The sequence below is a fragment of the Poecilia reticulata genome, chromosome 23, assembly GCF_904066995.2.
Source record: "Poecilia reticulata chromosome 23, P_reticulata-male-v2, whole genome shotgun sequence".
Lineage (NCBI taxonomy): Eukaryota > Metazoa > Chordata > Actinopteri > Cyprinodontiformes > Poeciliidae > Poecilia > Poecilia reticulata.
In genome coordinates this window covers 14,416,545-14,441,187 of record NC_088852.1, presented here as the reverse complement: position 1 = coordinate 14,441,187, position 24,643 = coordinate 14,416,545, and the positions used below count along the sequence as shown (strand labels likewise).

The 24,643-nt window shown below is 42.0% G+C and overlaps 1 protein-coding gene across 1 annotated transcript in view; it reads left to right on the top strand.

The window, feature by feature from the left end:
• The window catches only part of sox5 (SRY-box transcription factor 5), a 239,975-nt gene that overhangs the window by 68,696 nt on the left and 146,636 nt on the right, over nucleotides 1–24,643 (top strand). Inside the window, exons 2-3 of the mRNA XM_081604242.1 lie at nucleotides 14,723–14,792; nucleotides 20,632–20,715. The gene's annotated coding sequence lies outside the window, so the exon portion shown is untranslated. The remainder of the gene's footprint in view (nucleotides 1–14,722; nucleotides 14,793–20,631; nucleotides 20,716–24,643) is intronic.

Below are 24,643 nucleotides of genomic sequence, written 5' to 3'. Positions count from 1 at the left end.
TGGCATGCAGCGGCGACAAGGTACCACAACTCACACAAATGTGCAAATGCATGCGAGCCACATTGGAAACACGAATACAAACACATAAAGCCAAAAAGAGAAGCAAGTTGAACGCATGTAAAAGGAAGTTGGACTGTTATTAGGATAATTTTTTAAAAGTGTATGCAAGTAACTTCACATATTTCATTTGGTTGTCGCTGCGGGTTTGTTGAAGAGGATCTGCAAGTGTACAATGTCAAACAGCAAGTCGAGAAGCATGGGCGCTTTAGATTATTTATGTTTCATAAACGTTCGCTTTTTTTGTTGCATTCTTTAGCTTGCCAAAAATATGTTGGCAATTTTTGACTCAAATGGGCAAAGAAGCTTTTTTGGAATAAATGCAGGAGTCTTTTTTTTTTTTTTTTTTGCATGGTACTTTACAGCGTACATCACTGCATGTATAAGTGTAACGCTAGCACCTCTGTGTTTCACACTTCTTTGCTTCCATATCTTCGTCATTGCCTCCCTTCTTGAATCAGGCGCAACAACAGCGGTTCAGCTTCAACCTCCGGACTCTGTATCAGTCCTTAAACACCAAAGCATGTAGAAACCATCCAGATGTGATTCAAATGGGCATCTAAGCAATTAAATTTCAACATGAACACTATGTCCAGCTAATCTGTTTCTAAATATGATGACAGGCTGATGTTGCATTAAGGAGTCAAAGTACTTGTTTCCTAAAAAGTGTGCAATTGGATTTAAGTAACCATTGCTTTCAGTCATACATCCATCTCTCCTTTTATCCGACTATCCTTTTTTTTTAATAGGTTTCATATGTAAAGGCGGTCCATTCTACACATAAATTTAGTGGAGGTTTTATTAGAAGTTGGAAAAAACTCTTACAGTTTACAACCTTAAGTAGATTTAAAGATACTTCTCTCAAACTGCAAGCACAACACCTTCTAGCTTTCCTGCAACGGCAGCCTCAGATTTGTGGAACGCACCAATAACAGCTGACCTGTCAACAGGTTGCTGCACCTGAGCTTTAGCTCTCTGCAGCTCCTCCAGAGTGACCTCTGGCCTCTCAACTTAATCAGCTTCTAAAACTGGTTGGTGTAGCTCTGTGACCCACCGGGGGCTCAGAGTAGACGCTATTGCTACAGTGCTGCGAAGTAAACCTAGCATCGGGTCGAGCGAATAAAAAACCTTAACTTACTGATGGCGACATAATAATCATGCAAACTTTACACAATAAAGCCTAACACCCATAATAAAGGAGAAAATATTCAACACGGCGAACACAATAGTGCCTGATTAAGATCCAATGTGATTTCACACTACTTGGCTCAGCACAGAGATTTAATTTGCCGCCGCTGGACTGGGAGAAATATCTGCGTAGACTTGAGGGTCGCTCTGCGGCGGTAACGGGGGGTGTAGATATTGTGGATGTGTTGTGGGATGGTGTCTGTTGATATCAAATTGGGTGGGCTTGGGAGTTTGGGGGAGGGGAGAGGCAATGTAGTTTGTTGGAGCTGAGGGGAGCCCTGTCAAGAACAGTATCAGCCCAAGTGTTGGGGCCTGTGTTTATGCTGTCGCTCTGTCTGCAGAAATTAGTCATGTCCCTTTCTGGAGACATGGAGGCAAGAAGACAGACGGAGAGAGGAGTGCGTCTCTATCTATTTTTAGCAGCGCTTTCGTCCCTGGACAAGAAGAAACTCAATTGCTTTGTCTTTTAGCGCAATGTGGGGTCAGGTACGCAAATGTGGCCGTGTTTAAGCAGCCATGCACATATCAGTGAGTCCAAAAAAAAAAAAGAGGCAGATATTCAGACTGAGTGTTGCTGCATGCTCTCAGACCCAACTAACGGCTGCTGGGAATCCTCTGCCCAGTGAAATCAATATAAATATACACAGTCGCTGACACGTGGGACAGGAAAGGAGTGCGTGCGTGTGTGTTTGCGCGCCACTGGTTGATCCAGGGAAAATAGCTTTTGTTGAGTCCCCTGTGCTATGTAACATTACAGAGTAATTACAGAGTATGTGCTTTGTTTAGGGGATGTCTAATTATGCTGTTTTGGTTGTGCAGAGCCCTGGGGTGTCCGTGTGTATGTGTGTGTCTCTGCGAGAAGACGCTAATTGTGGAGGCGGTGTTAGCTGTAGAGCAACTGTCACAGAGAGAATGGGGAAAAAAACAAACCTGAGTGATGCACTTTGGCCTATCCGTTAATCTTTGGACCCTTTCTGCCCATCAGGATGTCATCTGCAGCATCTCGTAGTACAGTATCAGTTCCATTAACTAAAGCATCTTTTCAGACCTGGTTTCCGTTACAGCTGTTAGTCTGGATGTGTTAAATTAATAGCTTTTTAGCTCTTATGAAAGCGCCGCCTTGCCTCCTTTCAAATGTGACTGCAGTCTTTAGGCTGACCTTTTGATTTGTTAGCATGGGCAGAAATCATTTCGCTTTGAGTCTGGATTTCTAACATGCAGCTTGTCTCATTTGTAATGAATACACTGATTGGCCCTTCTGTGACTTTTATTTGTGATCTCTTGAGTCAGAACCTTGAAAAAGTATTCACACCCCCCTGAACTTTTTTCCATTTTTATCCCAACACAAACCTCAGTGCACACGTGTCTTCTGCATCTGCAGCGAAAAAAAACTACAAAAAACTATTAACATCAAGATCATCTGATTATTCTTTTGGATTACCAATTAGTAACTGGATAGCAAAAGGTTCTTATTAGGAGATTTTTTTTGGTGCCGAGTTGGAACCAGGTGACGCTAACGCTATGCCACTTGAGAAGTCCTAAGCAGAACAGATTTACGGTTTATTTTTATCTTTAATGCAAATATTTGCGCAGTTTTGGCTTATTCACTGCTCTGAATATGAGGTTCCTTCAATAATTGGCAAATTTCTTGAGTCCATAGGCTAGAGTTAACGATTAAATGATTGCTAAATTATTTCAATAATTGATTCGCCATTGATTTTACTTTTCGTGCCTTTTCTCTTATTTACAAACATTTTTATTTAAGTACATGGCATAATGTTGATTTAAAGAGTGCACTTGATAGCAGATCATGCCAGGTGAATGTGGATATAATATAAAGAAAAGAAACGCGGCATTGAGAGTAGGACATGCTAATGCAGTCTATTAAGTGAGTTTAAGAAACGGAGAAGTACTGCCTCAGGATTGCATTGATCTTGTGGTCCGGAATATTGTTTTCTCATCCACTTTAGATGGTTACTCCTCTGCATGAACTTAATCATCCAAAGGAGTAGGCAGAAAAGACCCATGTTTGTTTTGATTGTCCTAGGGAGAAGGACATAATGGCAGCATGATGTTTACGGAATGATTTGCTTCAATAAACTCTTTGTTTCTTTTGAGGCCTGAACAAGGTCTCAGAACTCTGATGCCGTGCTCCTATTTGCGTCCATTAGAAATCCATGCTACCTACTCCAACGCACAAAGACGGCCCGGAATATGCCTCATTCGTCTTTGTTTATAGATTTCTAATTACCCAGGTTCATTTAGACTTGGCAAGAAAGAAAGTGATGTTTCACATCAAAAGGAAACATGGCTGTGAATAGCTGCGGGCCAGCTCTTGGAAGGGGTCAAGGTACTGAGATGCGTCCTTGTCCTCACTGCTGTACCAGCGCACTGCTGTTACCGATGCATAATTGCCAGGCACATTAGTTCCAGTAAGTTGTGGTTCAGGAGGGAACATTTTTGGACATTGTTGGTCTTCATTTTATATAATGTGTTCCTCATTTGTCTATGGAATACAATGGAGAACATTTCATTACTGTTGTCATTTAGAGAGTGCACCATTACGGCCATAATCCATTAGAAATGAATGATAGAATAATGAAATTGCTGCAGCAATGTTATTTTTTCACTGATTGAATTGAGGATGGATAGTCTATAGCACAATGGGAATCTTGTACTGTTAATGTTTTCCAACTGGTAATTTTACTTAAGGAAATAATTTAACCAATATGAATTTATTTTAGACTTTTGACCTGAAACAATTGAGAAGAGTTTAAAAAACTTCTATAAACTGTAGATTTTTAAACTAATGTTCTACACTGATGTCTTCCTGTCCTTGGATTACTATGAGATGAAGGGCTGTTTTTTTCCCATAGCAGTCAAGTGTTATATATTCTATAACTTAATTTAAAGTCTTTTAGTCAATAGCTTAATGTTAATGTTTTCTAACAAGTTTGTACTGTAAGAGTACATGAGTGATCTTTCAGTGATTAAGTAGTGGAAATGGCCAGCGACAGGATATGTTCTTGCATAACAATGAGTAATGTCACAAAACAATACTTTAACATTGCAACATGTACAGTCACCATGGCTGACATCCATACCTATTCCTTTTTATTCTTCGTTCTTGACCTTTGAACTGTCCTAAACCACTTGATTTTAAACTTTATTTAGTTGAATAAATAATTAAAGGATCCAAACTAAAAATCTAATGGGCTAAGAAATGAATCTGGAAAAACAATTTGTACAAAAAATAATATCTACTTAGAAATCAAGATCTGCCTACTATATCCAATCACAATAGTCACTGCAATATTAATATTTACAACATGGATGCAATGTTAGATTGGCATAAGATTCCTTGGATTGACATGCTGAATCAGTATTTGTACCATTGCAGAGTTTCTTGGTTTTTTGCATTTTAGTCGCACTTAAATTTTTCAAGTCGTCCAACAAATTCTGATAGAGAGATGACCTTGTTAAATGCAAAATACATTTAAATTATGACTACGTGTAGCAAGGCAAATTGCTATGCAAAGAAACAGAAACTTGCTTAAATTTGTAAAAAAAGTTAGCCATTTTATCAATATGAATCAACTAAACCATTGGAAATAAAAAATGACCTAAGCACTAAGCACTGCACATCTCATTTGCCCAAGTTAACGTCAGTATTTATGATTAAACACTGGGGGAAAAATGTCAAAAATTTGGTGTATCTGTCCAAAGCACATCAGCAAATAAATACCTGAGTTGCTCACAAAAACCTAAGCAACTATTTTCAAATGTCGGTTTAATTGTGCAACTTTAATTTCCTTCTAAGAGAAACCAAACAGCAGGCTGGCCTGTAACAGCCATGGCTTGTAGAACTCGCAAAAGCAGAAGGAACTGATTCATCTAAGCAGCTGTAGATTGTTTTTTTTTGACAATAGTTACATGCAACCCATGTGACCCAATGGTTGTTACACAAAACTGGGGATACTTTGTTCCAGAGAGGCCATGTGATCATGATGGCATGATGCCTTTTTATTTCTTATAGCGCTGCCTGGGGGTTCTAAGGTCACACCCATCAAGCAGTTTGTATGAGTCCTGGCCTTTTTGCGGAAGGATTTCTTTGAACTTGTACGTTCTCTTAAATCCTCTTTTATTCCGGAATACCGCAAAACCCTCACCTGTCACCAACTGATGTCTTTATCATAGAACCTTCCACAATGAGCTTATTCCCTCTTAACAATTTATGCGTGCTGCTTGCATAAATTGTAAATGAGATGTTTCAGTATCTAAAATATTCAGTACGCTTTTCCACCTCTTTAATCAAAATGAAACAAACAAACAAACAAACAAAAAAACAGTTCTGTGTTTCCAATGCCATATTCATGTGTGCGCCTTCTTCTAAAGACTTATTTGACTCAAAAAACTTGCAGGCTGGCACAACAGTGCTGTTGGATAACAAGCCAAAACCTCCCTATTTGTCTCCATTGTATCCTGCCTGTAATTGAATTAAGTCGTCAAGTCAGATGCTTTCAGTCATGCAGCTGTGGAGGTCACTGTCGGTGTTTGTACAATAACTTATTTTCATTTTGAGTCTCCTCATGCCCCTGTTGCTGTCTTCCATGCGACCTTCCATGTGCGCTACTGTTAATATGAGATTGTATGTGTGCGTGTGTGTGTGTGTGTGTGTGTGTGTTTGCCTCTTATTAGTTGTGTGTGACAGTGCCTGTGTAGATTGTATCCAGGTGGTTAGAGTTAAACCGGACAAATGCAGTTAAGACTCTATAAGCAGCGCGATACAGTCTACTGTATTCAGCTCCAACTAATACAATAACAGTTGGATTTTTTTTCTCTCAAAAGAGGAATATCTACTGAAAATGTAAAATCTTACATAAAAAGATTCAACATGAAAAAAACTGCAGCTGTCTGAAATAACGTCTTGATTCTATGCATGTTGTAATAGCTGTATTTCCGTCCACTTACAATGCAAATTCTGAGCGAAATTTTAAAATGTTGCAAAAAAGAAAACGCGGATTAGATTAGGTGTGTTTTGTCTACAAAGTGTAATTTTGTCGGATGTCGACGTTACACATGAAGGCAATAACCAGGAAGTGGAGGCTGCAAACTAACATGGATCTCGTATCTCAGAGAAATGAACAGAAGTTTTCAAGAAGGTGTTTGTAGAAAGAAAGAAATTAAATTAAGCCGCACAACAAGAGGAACACAGCTGATTACACACATGAGCTAAATGTTTTTAAAGACAGAACTTATTCAGGAAGTGCGTTTCCATCTCCCCTTTGGCACATGTACTCTTTTTCAGGAAAGCCAAAAACCACCCAAGGCTTTTTTTTTTTTTTTTTGCAAAATCGAGGAACTAATTTAACATTTTCCGATTTCCATCTACCTTTTGAAATACAATAAAATAAAATATGAAAAATTGTTCTTAATAACATTACAAATGATGGAAACACGTTTTTAGCCACTGGTGCTAAAAATTGCTATTTTAATCTTGGTCACACGGTAGCAGCTACCACACAGAAGAAGGATGTTGTCAGTGAAGGTTGGTAGGTGATATCGCCGTTGGCCCATTATTTAGAAAGTTAGCTAATCTGAAACAAATCACTACCACTTACAAAAGAAGCCTGCTGCTACAAATGAAAATAATTATAGAAATAATATAGCAAATGAGATGTCCATCCATCCATCCATCCATCCATCCATTTTCTTCTGCTTATCCGGGGTCGGGTCGCGGGGGCAGCAGATTCAGAAGGGAGGCCCAGACTTCCCAAGGCATTCCCAGGCCAGCCGAGAGACATAGTCCCTCCAGCGTGTCCTGGGTCTTCCCCGAGGCCTCCTCCCGGTGGGACGTGCCCAGAACACCTCACCAGGGAGGCGTCCAGGAGGCATCCTGACCAGATGCCCGAGCCACCTCAACTGGCTCCTCTCGACGTGGATTAGCAGCGGCTCTACTCTGAAACCCTCCCGGATGACCGAGCTTCTCACCCTATCTCTAAGGGATAGCCCAGCCACCCTGCAGAGGAAACCCATTTCGAGCCTCATCCCGGCCGCTTCACACTCGGCCGCGAACCGCTCCAGTGAGAGCTGCAGATCACGATCTGATGAAGCCAACAGGACCACATCATCCGCAAAAAGCAGACATGCGATCCTAAGGCCACCAAAACGGATCCCCTCAACACCTCGGCTGCGCCTAGAAATTCTGTCCATGAAGGTAATGAACAGAATCGGTGACAAAGGGCAGCCTTGGCGGAGTCCAACTCTCACCGGAAACGAGCCCGACTTACTGCCGGCAATGCGGACCAGACTCTGACACCAGTCATACAGGTATCTGACAGCCCGTATCGAAGGGCCCGGTACCCCATACTCCTGGAGAACCCCCCACGTTCCCGGAGAACCCCCCACAGGATGGACTCTCCAAGTCCACAAAACACATGTAGACCAGTTGGGTGAACCCCCATTTACCCTCCAGGACCCTGCTGAGGGTGTAGAGCTGGTCCAGTGTTCCACGACCAGGACGAAAACCACACTGCTCTTCCTGAATCCGAGATTCGACTATCCGACGGACCCTCCTCTCCAGGACCCCTAAATAGACCTTACCAGGGAGGCTTAAGAGTGTAACTCCCCTATAATTGGAGCACACCCTCCGGTCCCCCTTTTTAAACAGGGGGACCATCACCCCAGGCTGCCAATCCAGGGGAACTGCCCCCGATGTCCATGCGATATTGCAGAGTCACGTGAGTCAACACAACCCTACAACATCCAGTGCCTTAAGGAACTCTGGGCGGATCTCATCCACCCCCGGGGCCCTGCCACCGAGGAGCTTTTTGACCACCTCGGCGACCTCGTCCCCAGATATTGTAGAGCCCAACCCAGAGTCCCCAGGCTCAGCTTCCTCAACAGAAGGCATGTTGGTGGGATTGAGGAGGTCTTCGAAGTATTCCACCCACCGGCCCACAACATCCCGAGTTGAGGTCAGCAGCACACCATCCCCACTATAAACAGTGTTGGTGCTGCACTGCTTCCCCCTCCTGAGAAGCAGGAGGGGGAAGTCGTACGGAAGTCTTTCTCCATGGCCTCTCCAAACTCCTCCTACGCCCGAGTTTTTGCCTCAGCGACCACCCAAGCCGCATGCCGCTTCGCCCACCGGTACCCACCAGCTGCTTCTGGAGTCCCACAGGCCAAAAAGGCCCGATAGGACTCCTTCTTCAACTTGACAGCATCCCTCACCGAAGGTGTCCACCAACGGGTTCGAGGGTTGCCGCCACAACAGGTACCAACAACCTTGCGGCCGCAGCTCCGATAAGCCGCCTTGGCAATGGAGGCATGGAACATGGTCCACTCAGACTCAATGTTCCCAGCCTCCCCCGGAACGTGTTCGAAGTTCTGCCGGAGATGGGAGTTAAAGCTCCGTCTCACAGGGGATTCCGCCAGACTTTCCCAGCAGACCCTCACTACACGTTTGGGCCTGCCACGTCTGACTGGCTTCCTCCCCCACCACTGGAGCCAACTCATCACCAGGTAGTGGTCAGTGGACAGCTCCGCACCTCTCTTCACCCGAGTGTCCAAGATATGCCGCCACAGATCCGATGAAACAATGACAAAATCGATCATTGAACTGTGGCCTAGGGCGTCCTGGTGCCAAGTGCACATATGGACACCCTTATGCTTGAACATGGTGTTCGTGATGGACAATTCGTGATGAGCACAGAAGTCCAACAACAGAACACCACTCGAGTTCAGATCGGGGGGGCCGTTCCTCCCAACCACGCCCCTCCAGGTCATTGCCCACGTGAGCATTGAAGTCCCCCAGTAGAACAAGGGAGTCCCCAGGAGGGGCACTCTCCAGTACCCCCTCTAAGGACTCCAAAAAGGGTGGGTAATCTGAACATTTGCTCGGCCCGTAAGCACAGACAACAGTCAGAACCTGTCCCCCCATCTGTAGGCGGAGGGAGGCTACCCTCTCGTTCACCGGGGTAAACGCCAACATACAGGCGCCGAGATGGGGGGCAACAAGTATTCCCACTCCTGCCCGGCGCCTCTCACCGTGGGCAACTCCAGAGTGGAAGTACGTCCAGCCCCTCTCAAGGAGACTGGTTCCAGAACCAGAGCCATGTGTCGAGGCGAGGCCGACTATTTCTAGCCAGAACTCTTAGCCTCGCACACTAGCTCCGGTTCCTTCCCCACCAGAGAGGTGACGTTCCACGTCCCAAGAGCCAGCTTCTGCAGCCGAGGATCAGACCGCCAGGGTCCCCTCCCTCGGCTGCCGCCCGTTACACACTGCACCCGACCCCTTTGGCCCCTCCGACAGGTGGTGAGCCCATTGGAAGGGGGACCCACGTCTCCTCTTCGGGCTGAGCCCGGCCGGGCTCCGTGGGTAAAAGCCCGGCCACCAGGCGCTCGCCATCGTGCCCCACCTCCAGGCCTGGCTCCAGAGTGGGGCCCCGGTGACCCGCGTCCGGGCGAGGGAACGCTAGATCCAAGGTTGTTGTGCATCATAAGGGGTCTTCGGGCTGCGCTTTGTCTGGTTCCTCACCTAGGACCTGTCTGCCTTGGGTGACCCTACCAGGGGCATAAAGCCCCAGACAGCGTAGCTCCTAGGATCATTGGGACACTCAAACCCCTCCGCCACGATAAGGTGACAGCCCGGGGAGAGGAGCAAATGAGACCTGATTGAGAAAAACTTCATAAAAAATCATTGTAACTGTTTTAATTAGGGTCAAGGCCAGGCCACAGAAGCGCCTCCGTTTTCTATCATCAGCGATCGCAGAACTCGATGTGGTGTCTGATCGCAAGAAGCTTTTGGCTGTGCAAGATACTGTGTTTGGAACGCAGAGCATTGATTTTATTGTTGCAGAGCAAGGATCGAGTGTGATGCTGCAAGCGTGCGTGCGTGTCTGCGTGCGTGTGTGTGGGGAACTGCTTGGAAAAACAAAACTATAGAAACCCTTTCAGACGATCCTTTCTCCACGCTTCCATCAGGAGATAGCAGAGACATTGAACTGTTGCAACAAAAGCAGATTTCCATCAGACATAGGCTCCGAGAAAGAGGGGCATTGTGTTGAAAGGGCCTTAATGGAAGCTCCGCTTAGAGCTTTATTCACACTAACTGTACTCTCAGGTCACCAGAAGCACAAATGTGTACACTCACTTTTCCCATATACTACCAAACACACCTTGTTCTTCTCCTCTTAAGTCTGTGCTCTTGTTTTTGTAATGCTTTTCAAGTGATGGAAGAGTTTGTGACCAGACAGTTGCTTGACATCAAAGCACTTAAAACACTTTGTGCTCATCTCGCACTAAAATAAGATGTATAACAGGGTCTGTGTATACGTGCGAATGCATAGCTATCTATATATCTATGTCTCAATTTCTCTCTGGACTGACCTGGATCAGCCCTTACATAATTAGGAGTGGACACATGATTTTTTGCAGCATGTGTAATCTCTTTTCTGTTTGCTTTTCAGAATGTTGTTTTTTTCATCCAGTACCACTTAAAACATAAAGGACCCAGTATCTTCAAGGAGTTATCCTCTGAATACAACATAAATGTCTCATATGGACAACAAGGGATGAAATTTGAAGATATTTGAAAATGAACTTTGTTTCCTAAAAGGTTCTGTTTCAGAGCTAAATGTACTGAGCTTTGTTTAAGATGAGCTCTTTTGAATTGTCTTGGAAGGTTCACATTGTTCCGTTTTCCGAAAAATCCTGGTTTTATGACTTAATAAAAGTTAATACCAACACATTTTTGGAAATATACTATATGTGAATTGTGATCTAAGGTTGAAAAATGAAAAGGTTTTATTAGAGATTGACATCTCTGGGTATAGCAGTTTCTTCTGCAGCTGACATTGCACACATATTAGCGTCTCTAATTAAAGCCACACAAAACAGAAGAAAAAAACCTATAACAACACATGTAATATAGAAGGTGCAATAAACACACAATAAGGCAGTGTAAAGATAAAGTGGAATATTGGCATCCTCACCAGAGAACAAAGTCACACTTCTTTCTGTTTGAGTTCGGCTTTAGGGATTCTTTTTTTTTTTTTTCCACTGGGTTAACAAAGTTGTTTTTGGTTTCTGCATCCCCATACTTAGAACCGTGTGGACCTCACTGACGAGCATAAACATATCAAAACCATTTTAGCTAAAAAAAAACCAACATAAACTACATTTTCCCATTGCAGTGTAGTGTGGACTGGCCTGGTTCAGCCCCTTGATATGCTTATTTATCATCTGACTGTTCAAATGAAGATGAGTTTAAATGATTTGTCCCTGGAACTTCATATTTTTTTTATTTCCTTGTATTTTCTGAGTGATCATTAGGGGAAAAAAAGTGGCTTCTGCTTGTGGTCAAACCTCTAGGCTTATTTGGACGCGAATGCCTAGACTGTGCACGGTTAAATGAAGGAGTCGGGTTTGGGAGGGTTATTGGCTGCCGGCTGTTGGATTGTATGGCTGATCAAATCTATGCCACACAAAAACTGAGAGGAAACAGAAACCACTTCCTTTCAGGTAGGACAAGAGACATGAACCAGGAAATGTTTGAGTTTCGGGTTATTTCCGAAGGTTAACATAACTTTACTCCAAAAAATTTTCCTGTAGTAAGAATTAGCTCCAATCTTAATTGGGTTTATTAGGTTTATTATTTGGGTTTAAGTAGAAGAACTTCATGATCTGAAGATAAGCTGTAGCCACTCAGCTGATGTTACAACCACTAATTGCTGGTACATTATTCCTAGGGTTGAAAACCTCAGCTTGAGTTCTTGAAACTAGTCGCTGTGACCAAAAAGCTGAATCTTCGTCTTGTCCATGTGGGCCATAATCAGTCAAGTTTGAAAGTATGTGTTTTGAGGCAGGCTCTTTATTCTTGGCCTTCTCATTTAGCTATGTCTTGAGATTTAGGGCAATAGACCTGAACTTTTGTGAAACATCATGTTTGGGTTTAAATCCTTTACTTAAATATCTTGCTTCTGTTTCGTCTTTTTGTACTTCGAAGCTCAGTTTACAGCCTGGTTTCAGTCCAGCTGTGCTAAATGAAAATAATGTAAATAAGTTTTGCTTTAGGCTTTAGATTTTGATCAGGAGTGTATTTTTGGCATTCCCTGTGCCAGATGCAGCGAAAAGCCGCCAAAACCAAACCAAACACCTTCCATGTTGTATTGTGTTTCTGTAAATCGTTATTTCCCCCCCCCCCGGTTAAACACAACGTTAATGTGATGAGCCAAAAAGCTCCACTTTTGTCTCATTAGTGCAAAGGACATTCTTCCCCCAAACATTTGGACATGTCATTATTCATTTTGGTAAATTACAGTATGAACCTTTTGTGTTTTTTCTAGCAACAGTGAAGCCCTCCCGGGTCGTCTCTTGTTACGGTTTAAAACACAATGACCAGAAAGGGACTTACCTTGATGTTGGAGTTCAGAGTGAATTGTTTTGGACGGTTCTCTTGGCTCGTTTTCTACAAGACACAGGAGCTGTCTGATCAACTTGGGGTTGCAATCTTTGGGTCCACTCTCTGCGGGCTTGGCTCAAGTAACCTGAGTTATAGATGTCTTGATAATATTGGCAGCTGTGGCAACAAGATTATGGATCTTCCTGTGAATTATCTTTTCCTCTGGCAGCTCTTGCTTTGTTTTTTCTGGTTCATGTTCAGTGAGGTGTGTACTGCTATACCAAAAACTTGAAGGTACTTAGAATACTTAAGGCCAACCTCGTAGCTTTAAGCTTTAATAGTCTCTTGAAAGCACAAACAAAGTAGTAGTCCTTTTTGCAGTCTTGTTTAGTCTGTCGCACACTAGAGGCAATCATGTAGACAATGGATACTAACCTTTCATTGAGTTACTTTTCTGCACTGCTTCAATGTGCTGCAAGTATACCAAAATATTTATCTCTGTCTACTAAAAGTGCTCTCCACTAAATGTCTGTTTTTTTTTTAATCTAATCTGTGTTATTCTCCTCTATATTACTTGTAAACTACGGGATAAAAGAGAAGGCCTCCCTTGGATTAACCTCTGACTGACTCCAAAAGTTTAAAGCAGACTTCCTTATTATAGGACATGTCAAATCTTTGCAACACATCCCCTCATATTGCATGTGCACACAAAAATACAGCACTGTTTTTTTTTTCTTCCCCAAACTAAGTACATCCAGTAGAAATGATACTAAAGCGATGTCCCCACATCACATCCCTTAGTATTTTCCCCGGAAAAGACTACACAGCGGCTGTTTCCAAATCTGATTGGTGTTATTTGTAAGTCAGCCTAAATCTCAGCGAAGCTACACACACAAATGGAACAGGGTTTACTAATCCATTTGTAAGGCAATAGACAGGCAAACAGGCAGGGGAGAGCTTGCCAAGTGTTGTAATCACAGCTAAAGATGATGAGCCCACTCCCATCCCTCTACACTCCTCTACAGTACTGAGCGTGTGTGTGTGTGTGTGTGTTTGTCCTACATCGCCTCCTTTACAAAACTGTGACAAGAGCGAGGGAGAAAATGAATCGGTATCAAGTGGATAATCTACAAAAGTACACTAGGAGCTTTTCCACCTTATGCAAGTCCCCCACTCTTTCATCCGCAGATACCACGCAATCTCTCAGAAAACAACAACAAGCCTCCGTTATGAGTTTTGAAAAGGCGGTAATTGTAAGCAGGTTGGGGGAATAAATTAGAACGATGACAAAATACAGAGATAAATCCAGCTTAAGAGAGATGTGCGCCACTGTTTATTTGATTCCAGCTTTTCTCTCCATCCCGCGCTGTCTCCCACCCTCATTCCTGATCTTTTTTTAGTGGGGTGGAAAAATGGATTTTTGTCAGTGATTTGGCCCTGAAATAGCTTATTGTCTAAAGCAGCCACTGTGCGGGTACAACGTCAACATCACATGTGTGCGCGAACACACTTGCCTGTTTCCATGGGGAGTAATGGCCGTGGAAGTGTGTATTGGCTCCGCTGGCACAATACGCCACTGTGTTCATTGGTTTAGTCTGGTGTGTGTGTGTGGTTTTGTACGCAGCCCTACAGTCGCTTGTTGATATTTATAGATGGAAGAATTCTGGTGTGAATGAGGAAGGGGGGAGGAATGTAGGGAGCAAGAAAAGGAGAGTTAGGAGCAGGGAAGGAGATAGGAACTACAGAAGAAGGGTGCAAAGAGTTCTGGATCCTACAATTGCTTTCTTTTGCCTTCTCTAAATTGGGGTCCTATTAGTTTGTCACTAACAACTGAAAGTTTCAGAATCACTGCTAATAGTTCAAAAAAGTAAAAGTTTATAAAGTTTTTTTTTGTTTTTTTTTTACATTGACTTGTTTTCTTAGATTTTATTTTAGTTTCTTTCACTGGTTGCCATGTGTCTTAAATCAGATCTGCTTAATTATAAAGTGACAATATTTTTCTGATTAATTGGACACGATCACACAGAAACCTTGAAAGTAATAAGTTTATTTTTTGTTTTTCTTTGTGTCCAGGAGTGAAAGGGTTCTGTACACAGGAACAACTTTTTGGCATTTTTCTCTTGAGGTCATTCATCAATTCCTGGTAAGGCTTTAATTAAATACTTCATCTTTGAATATTTGTATCCCTGGTATCTCCTATCCCTGTTAACAACACATCCCCACTGCACAATGTGATTGCTGTTATTGTATTGGAGTGTTGAGAGTGACGTGCATGCTTATATTAATGTCACAGTGCTTCATATGTTAGCCAGAAAGTTACATTTTGGTCTCATCTGTTATTGCTTGTTTTCTACATGCTTTTCATGTAGAAAACACGACATGCCATCGTGTTTCCTACACGACGGAATCTTACGGGTTCCATCGTTTGATTCTCCCACCTGAGCTGTTGATCTCGTCAGCTCCTCCAGAGCCACCGTGGGACTCTTGGTTGCACCTCCACATGGCTTTTTTCATTATGTGCTTCTTTATGTTGGTCTGACACATGAAGTCCCAATAAATATGCTGCGGTTCGTGATGAGACCATTAATTTGGTAGGATTGAGTGTGTCAAGTCATCAACGGTGGGTGACTTCACAGTTTAAAATATTCTTGTTTTCGCAACTAACTGACCAGCCAGTCAGCATACAGTTTGGTAAAATCTAAATAAATCTGATAAAACAGTGTTTCTGATGGCTTATTAAAGTGTCCAGGCTGAGGGCATTTTGAAATATATCCGTATTAAAAGTTAATTACTCTTGAAAACGTTAGACAAACTCTATTCGATTACACAGGGAAGAGTAACGTGCTCATTAGCACGTGAAATGAAGCTACCAAATCTTAATCTGAAAAGATGTTATCACATAATACAGTTTGATTTAACGAGAGCAGGTCAGAGTCACATTGACCTTTTGAACTTGTGTCCATCAGAGCTTTGGCTCTTTGTTTACCGACTGAGTCATTTATATAACGCTGCCGCATTTTTCTGTCATCAAAACTTTTACTTAGTTATAAAAAGCGTGTTGAGGAATAGCTGTGAGTGTTTCTATATGCTGTGGCATAAAAGTTGTAAGTTATCACTTGGCTGTGATGACAAAAAGCAGGGGCTCATTCTGTGTGGAGCACAAGGCCTGGAGTGAAGAGAGAACAGTGACAACAAAACTAGAAACAAGACAAGTGACCATGAAACAGGAAACGGTGTCATTGCTTGTGTGTGTGTGTGCGTGTGTGTGTGTGCGTGTGTGCGTGTGTGTGTACAGTATGTGTCGGCACATATTTGTGTATGAAGAAGTCCAGTGAGTGCGCGTGTCAAGGCAATATCATAATCACAGATTGTAGCCCTGTTGCTGCTTTGCTGGGGAAAGTTAGCTGGTACTGGTTGCGCCGACCGGCGCTTGTGTGTGTATGCGTGTGTGTGTCTCGTAGCATTTCTGTGTATGCATACGGATGTACGAGTGTTTGTCGTGGCCTTGTCAGATCAGCCATGACTCTGCCCACAGCATGTGTGTCAACTCGAGGTGACCTTTTGCTATGCGTGTCCCTGGTAATGGTGTGTGCATGCGTGCGTGTGTGTGTGTCCATGTGCGCATCTTGTGCTGCAGGCAGGGAAAGTCCCTGTCTTCCCCATACCAGGGAGTCAGATGGGACACCTTATTCATCTGTGTTGGGGTGAGTTTTTGTTCTTTTTGGAGTTCCCCATCAAAGTAAAGGGACGCTGGTGTTTTAAATCGGTTTCATCAAACTTCCAGGACATCTGACCTTCTAATAACTGAGGTGAAATAATTCAGCGCCATCAAACCCCTTTCATCAGCATCATTGTTGTACATATTGATGATTAGTTGCTTATGGTTCAGCAGATTGACTTTTGAGAGAGAGGGTAGACTTTGCTTTCTGTAGATTTCTTTCTTCCAATTACTTATTTTCAGTCAAGATTTTTGATGACATGAGACATGTTGATTTTAATCCACATGAAATTAACTCACCAGTAAATAAACACGTGTGTATTACCAAATTTGTAATGATTTTAAATGGTGATACTTTTTTTTCATCACAACAAGGACAGTAATTCCATACAAATCCAGTCTGTCTAGATTTTTTTGGTTCTACTATAAAGCCTGGCCATTGAAGATGTCTCTGCCATTGATTCACGGTGGTTTTCTTTATTTGCAGGTTTAAAATGGGTGAAAATGGCATGCTACTTTATAGAATAGAGCATGAAGTAGTCTGAAAATATGGGGGGGGGGGGGATGTGTAGGACAGCTGAAACCTAACGATTAAAATGTCATGATGCTGCTGCTGCTTCCATACTTCAGTGTTTACAGGGTCTTAAAGTGTCCGGGATCTTTCTTAACAATCCAATAATGGACGTTATGGTGGAAAACTTCAATATTAATTGAATCGAGCCACACATGTCTCCATAAAGAGGATGATTTGCAAACTAATCTGGGTTTTTATGTCACTTAAATTTCTCATTTCTCATCTCAATTAAGCACAATTAAGTTTTATACACTGTATGTAAGTTTCTGGTTTCACCTGTACCTCTGAAACAAGGCAGCCCAAAAAATCCTTAGAAAGAAGATTTTGTAATGCTTGCCTAAAATAACAAAAACATTTTCCTTATTGCTAATTTGCGAATTCCAATAGCTCTGCTATATATTCTCCACAGATGAGAAGAGAGCAAAATGCTGTTAATAGAACTGTTACATAACTTGATAAGAAAATGAAATGGATTGTTTTCCAAGGGAATGTGTAGTCTGTTGCCATGTTTTTTTTTTTTTGTTTTTTGGGTTTGTACCAGTGAAGTGCAGCCTTGCTGTACTTTAACTCGTAAATGTTTCCTCAATGGATATTATCCTCCATGAAAGGCTACCCGTCCCTTAGAGAACCCCCCCGTTGTAAATATGTTTTTCTCCATACGTGCTTGTTAATTAGCTGTGCTCCATATCGTGCTGTGTGTTTCCTATGCCAAACAGATCCCCTGTCCTCTCTCTCCCAGCATTGTCCAGGCCTATATGAGAGCTAATTGGACGCTCGCTCGCCTGCCGTGACGGTGATCATGCAAATGTATTGGTGCTTACCAATAGCTGGGCCCATCAAAACATTACGATGGCCATTACCCAGAGCTGGGGCCGGCCTAACGACCATATGCTCCCCCCACCCAACTACCCCCCCAATTCCAAAACTCTTATTTATGTGTTTAATTTAATGTGCGAGGGAAGAATTTCCTAAATTAAATTTGGTTTTCGTTTGGTGCCTCAAGAGAGTGGCAGCGTTATAATAACATGGTAATTTTTTACACGTCTTTATGAGAAATGAGAAAATTAATTCTTTCTGACAAGCTGTAATTATTGGGCTTGGAACAGTTGCAGCCGAACAGTTTGGGCTGTGGTAGCCTGGCAGTGAGCTAAAAGAGGGAGGGAGAGAGGGGGGAGGCGCGGAGGAGGAAGAGAGACGGAGAATGGAAGGACAATAAGATCGGAAAATTGAGTTTTGGAGTGTTCCCTGATACACATGCAGTTACAAAGGAAGAAAAAAAAACAGAATAGAATGATGGTAGTGCTTAGCAAGGACAGAGGAAAAGAAGAGAGAGGTGGTAGGAGTACCAAGGGGTGGGGTGTTCAAGGTGTTAGTAGAAAAAGTTGAAAAGGATTGTTGCGCAGAACACTAAATGACAGGGAAAAACAGTAATGGATGGAAACAGTGGAGGGGGCAAGTAAATTAAATAAAGATGGGAATAGGGTAGAAAAGGAGAACAGGAGGGGAAGATGGAAATGAAAGTGAAGACAATTTGAAAGAAAAGGACGACGGCAAATTGGAGAGAATTAAAACCCGAGTGGCTATGTAATAAATTAAGATAAAGATGAGTCAAATAAACACGAGTGGATGAAGGCAAGATTTAAAGACAGGAAAGCAGAGGTCTGATGGGGTCAGGGTTTAGATAGTTGGATAAAACATTTCTGCTGATTTCAGTTAAAGATAACCTGGTTTGCAAAAGCGTTGGAGTTAAAGTTGACATTTATGAAATCACCTCCTACTTCTTGGCATGATGCACCGTGTGCACAGCTATTAGGGAAGTCTTACTTTTGAGGATTATTCATTGTGTTTAGAAATGGGGTCCAACCGAACCCACACACGTAAAACTTGTATCATTTGCCCCAGTCCTCGCACGCACAAGGGTTAAATGAATGCATAAAAATCATTGTCTTCGAAAAAGTCGGGCTTCTTTCTGAAGGGCTGCTTGAAGAACTTCTAAAAACTGGCAGCAGGTTTGAGAGTAGAGCATCAGTTCAAAAAGTTCCGAACAGCTCATCTTTAATAATACCAGCCCACATCACCATCCCACCTCTACCTTGCTCATGTCTGACTCAAAGTGGAAATGTGCCTGTTTACTGATCCATCCATGAGCCAAACCATTTCGTCCGTCAAGAGACCTCCTCATTTTATCGCTCCCTAAAATCTTCGTGAACCTGTCTTGAGATATTTCTTGGCCCAGTTTAGACGCTTCATCTGATGCCTTGTTCAGTGGTGGCTGGGTTTCAGAAACCATAAGTCGGCCCCACCTCTGATTTTTTTAATGTAATGCTTCTAGCAAAAATGCCGATGCCTCTTAGACGTAGAAGTTTAGATTGTGATGTAACGCTAAACTGAATGAAATTCTTTAATAAAATGTTCTTTTTATTACTAATCAGAACACATGCTCAGATAATGATTTAAAATTCTTAGTATTTAAAAGTTGGATACATTTATTTTTTACCTTATTTTTGGCTGAAAGTACTATATTGTACCTTCATTTGTAACTTCAATGTATTTCATTGGACTTTTATACGACAGACACACAACGGTCGCTAAATGGAATGCAAATGATAGACGGTGTTCAAAATCTGCATCGGTATTCATGTGTTTAATGGGATTTCCCTAAATAAACCCAGTGCAACCAGTTTCCTTTATAAACCACCCAATTACTCCATTTGCTTAATTCAACTCAGAGTTGAGTCCCGTTCTGAAAATAGAAATGGTATGGCACAATAGTAAACCTGTCAAGGCATGACTTTCCTCCTAAATTGACAAGCTGAGCAGGGAGAAAATTTACTAGTGAAGCGGCCAAGAGGCCCAATCGTAACTCTAGAGGAGCTGCAAAGCCAGAGGTGAGAGGCTCTGTGCCACAGGGCAACTATAAGTCAAGCACTTAAAAAGTGGCCCTTGTGGAAGAGTGGCTAGAAAAAAAAGCCATAGTCGTAAGAAACCCTGTTTGCAGCGAGCCACAAGCCCTACAGGAGATACAGCAAACATGTGGAAAACAGGGCTCTAAGACCAAAACTGAATATTTTTCTTTTTGTATGCACTCAAAGGTCATGTGTGATCAAAATGTCAATCACCCTAAACATATGCTTTTTGTATAAATGGCAGCTAAATGGAAGGACATTCCTGAAAAAAAGGTGCTTAGATGCTACGTAAGATTTTGGACAGAGAAGGACGTTGAAGGACGTTTCAACACAAATGACTGAACACCAACACCCAGAGCTACAATAGAACAGCTTACGTAGACCAAAGCATAATCATGTCTAAATGGCCCAGTCAAAGTCGAGACCTAAATTCAGTAGAGAATGTATGGCCTGATTTTAAACTGGACGTTCCCCAATCATCCAGTTATTTTACATGGGCACAGGTTTTAGTGGAAAACTCTTCCATAAGACCGCTGTAATTGCACCAAAAGGTGGTTCTAAAAACTGCTGATTCAAGTCGGTCGAATACAGATTTCTCCACATTAAATACAATGAAAACTCTGCATAATTCTTCTTCCACTTTATAACTATCCCTAAGTGAGGTTATTTGATTGACGATCAGATGCGTCGTATTGATGTTTTCGGTACCAATGTGATGACTGGAAAAAGTTCAAGGCTGGTTCTGTAGGTGTGACGACCTTTTTTTTAACAAACATCCTTTCAGGTCCAGGAGAACGAGAAACGCAGATGGTGAGCTGAGGCAGAAGAGCAGAAAGGTGACAGAGGAGACGAAGCAGATTCAACAGAGGTGAGCTTTTTAGACTAGAACGATGTGGGACACAGATTATGCTCTGAAGAGCTGGAGATGAAGATTTCCAGCGTGTGTGTGCGTGCTACATGAAGGAGGAGTCGTTCTCCCCTTGTCTGATGTCATGAGGCGCCTCCTCATGAGTACCAGCAGCTTCTCCTGTGTCAAGGTTACAGTACATTAATATTCACGCTTTACAGCTGCCTGGACTCACTCCAGGCCTTCCTAAGCTGTTTCCATCGCTCAGACACATTCAAAGCACCAGCATCTGCTCAGACTTGCAGAGCTTCTCTCTCTTTGCTCTATCACAGTACTGGCACACATTCACACACACACGCACACACACCGCTTCCTCCTTTCTGCAACGCTGACATTATATGAACATATTGTATCTCTGTAGAGGATCTCTAAGGACTCTTTAGAAGCAGTCTTACAGCTGCTTTCTAGATGATACTATTTGGTGACCGATATAGATATCTGCCTGTTTGCGAGAGCGTGGTCATTTGTTGAAGGATCTTTCTCTGCTCTCCACTGTGTGTTTGAAAGTATCCGCAACACAATTCTGTAGTTTGTGACGAAACGCAAAATGAACTTGTCATCTTTTAGTTTGAATTAAATGCAGGTTAGTCACAATGAGAGCATTTGAGTTTGTTGTATCTTAAAGCGATGCTGTGACGACAAAAGGGTGTGTAAGGGTGCATGTCAGTGTGTGTTGCATGTGTTGTTCCAAAACCATTTCCCCTTTATTCACCGAGCATGTTCCATTTTGTCCTATGCTGTTAAATGTTTCATTCTAGCAAAGGCATGATGGGACCCCCTGGGGATGAGGCATCTGCCCACCCGACCACATGTTGAATTATACATGACAGCAAAGGGACAGTGTGTGTGTGCGTGTGTGCGTGTGCATGTGTGTGTGTGCGTGTGTGTGTGTGTGTGTATGTGTATGAGAGCATTTGTAGGTGTCAGTGAGTGAAGTGTCCAGTTTGTAGCGTGACTATATTCTATTGCAGTGTTTTTCAACCCTGGTCCTCAAGGCACACTGCCCTGAATGTTTTAGGTATTTCCCTGCTTCAACACACATGATTTCAGTTGATGGCTGATTAACAAGCTTTTTCTGAACTGCAATCATCTGAATGGGGTGTGTTAAAGCAGGGAAACACCTAAAACATGCAGGGCAGTGTGCCTTGAGGTCCAGGGTTGGGAAACGTTGTTCTATTGCGTCTCTTTACTGAGGACATCTTCAGCATGTTGTTCAAGAACATTTCGCTTGCCAACATTTGCATTACTGAGCAGTTACATCTAGAAATGTTTCATGTTTTTTTTCCCCCAAGTAAATCACAGATATCTGCTTAGCAATACATGTTTGCAGACACTTTAACATAATTGTCGCACAATAAAAGCATGATTCTGGATGGAGATTATATTTTGCAGGAGAGAATGTATATTTTTCTTTGCTGAGGAAGTCATTTATTTGAATGTAAAAACAAAAAAAGGCCTGGGTTTGATTGCTAACTAGAGGCTTTGTTGTATATCTTCTCACTTGGCCTATTTTCTGTCTAAAACACAGTGAATAGAGACTATTAGTGTTGCAGAGCCCTTTAAAAAGAAGAATAGAAATGATTTCAGATGATTAGGGCTTGTAGATACATACCAGAATATTTGTACCTGTGGACTGTGTAATTGACAGCTGGTCTATTGCATTACTTCCAATTAAAAGATTGTGAAATTTCCGATTGTATTTGGATAAAATGTGAAAAGTTCAAGGTGGAAGGCTCTGTCAGAATAAAGCGGTGCCATGTAATTTGAAATCTTAAGGTTACTTTTAAACAAAACAAAAAAAAAAAAGAAAATCTTGGACAGAAAAACCAACTTTGCCACAGAAAACAAATGATCTCAACGCTATTAAATGAACAATGGCTATACAAGCAATGTCGAGGACTAGCAGGGAACAAAGAAAAGCAAAGTAGAAATATTCTGAGTGAGTCAATGACTTAAAACAGAGCAGGTAAGGCAATGAAACTGTATGACTCAAGGGCAGGGAACAAATGGGAATGAACAAAGGAACTGCTACAAAATGAAACCGGCTGTAATGGGAACCTGAACACAGAATGTTGAAGCAAGACAAAAAGGAATAAACCTACCGTGTCAAAAGTAACAAAACCGAGGAAACTTTGCAAAGAAAAATCAAGTTGACTAAACCTGAAACCAATGTTCCAAGTTTTAGAGATAAAACGGTGAACATACAGAGACCTGCAGGATGTATGACTTACAGGAAACTCTAATAATACGATTCATGGTCAGACATCCAGGTATGTGTGTTCCACACCTGAGGTCTTGCTACCAAAGCTAATGAAAGACCCCATCTCCTCATGCAAATGAGGCCACTGTTGCCCCCAATCAGAAAGGTCGCTGAGCATGCATAAATCCAACACCTCCCTGTGCGCTAAGCCGACATTACACAATGGTCACCACCTACCATAGGTTCACGGGTAATTACTTGAAAGCAGAAACACAGAGGGCTATGGGTGTGAGAATTTTAGGTACGTGTGTAAGCATTGTCTCCTTTTTTTTTTTTCTTCGTTTATGCAAATAACCAGGATAGTTAATCGTGAGGGTCAAGCGCACGTGCCGCATTCTGGTTTTCTAAAACGCGTACAAATACAAATCAGCGCAATAAAACATCATGTAACACATAAAACTAAAAACTGAAATGCCACCAAAGTGTACCTTTTTGTTCTGGCAGCACCTATGGTTCTGGTTAACCATTGTGTAGGCCTCCCTTCATGAGGTTCTGCTATAAACAAAACCATCCTGAACAATGAAGTTAACCATGTGTAAGGTGACTGATGAATGAATGACCTCAGACCCTTATGGTTTTCTTAAAGAGGAAATCACCTAATAGGTTTGTGGTCGTAGAATTCGGCCAGCGTTTGCAAACCTCTGCCATCATGAGATGATTAAATTCTTTCAGAAGTTAATTGTTAACAAAGGTATTAAAGAATAAAATGAGGTCTGGTTGTGCTGCCTGCAATTATTGTCACACTTGGTTTGAGCTTTTTTGATCAAACTTTTTGCCACATGGGAAAAAGTTGATCTCAGTCTCCATGTGTGTTCTTCTTCTTTTAAACAAACATAAGAACATGTTTTTATTGTTGTGAAGCTTAACCTTATCTGTAAAACTGTTAAGCAGTGACTAGCTTAACAAAATTAAATGCTTATTTTTGTAGAAAAGAGATCTGTAAATATAAGAAGGGTCCTCAACATTTGCATAAATGAAAGAAAAGCATACGAGTTCCTAAATTATTGAATCAACTGTGTTCTGTTTCTTAGTTTAGACCAGTGGTTCTCAACCTTTTTTGGGCCAGCGCCCCCCTAGCCCTTATCCAGGTCCCTCACTGCCACCGACCAAAGAATTTGCAGGCTACTTTGCACTGACCATTATTTTATCATTAATATTACTATCACTATTGTAGATGTTTTATTTGTATTATTGTATGCTTGTTTCTGTATTTATCATCCAAAATAATTTCCCAGAGAACAAAAAAGCCATGGGAATAGAAATTATTTTCACAGGCGTCTACAAAAAATGCAATGAACATTCAAGTTAAAATTGGTTGGCCTAACAGCAGCCAATCAGAGTGGAAAAAATATTCTTATTTTGTGCCATTTTCTAGTTGTTAAATCTTCCACAAAATGACCAGATAAAAGATGTTCAACGTGCCAGTTTAAACTTTGAACTATTTTAAAAACGACTGAGCTCTGGAACATTAAAACATGGACAGAACTGTAACTACATTAATCATAACTCTTCTTCTCTTCAGTGTTTCTGCCAGTTTCTGGTGGTGCAGCTCTGTGCTGCCTTCAGGAGAATGGGACATCAGAGTACCATCCATAACATTTCACCCACATGGCATTTATTGTGCAAACC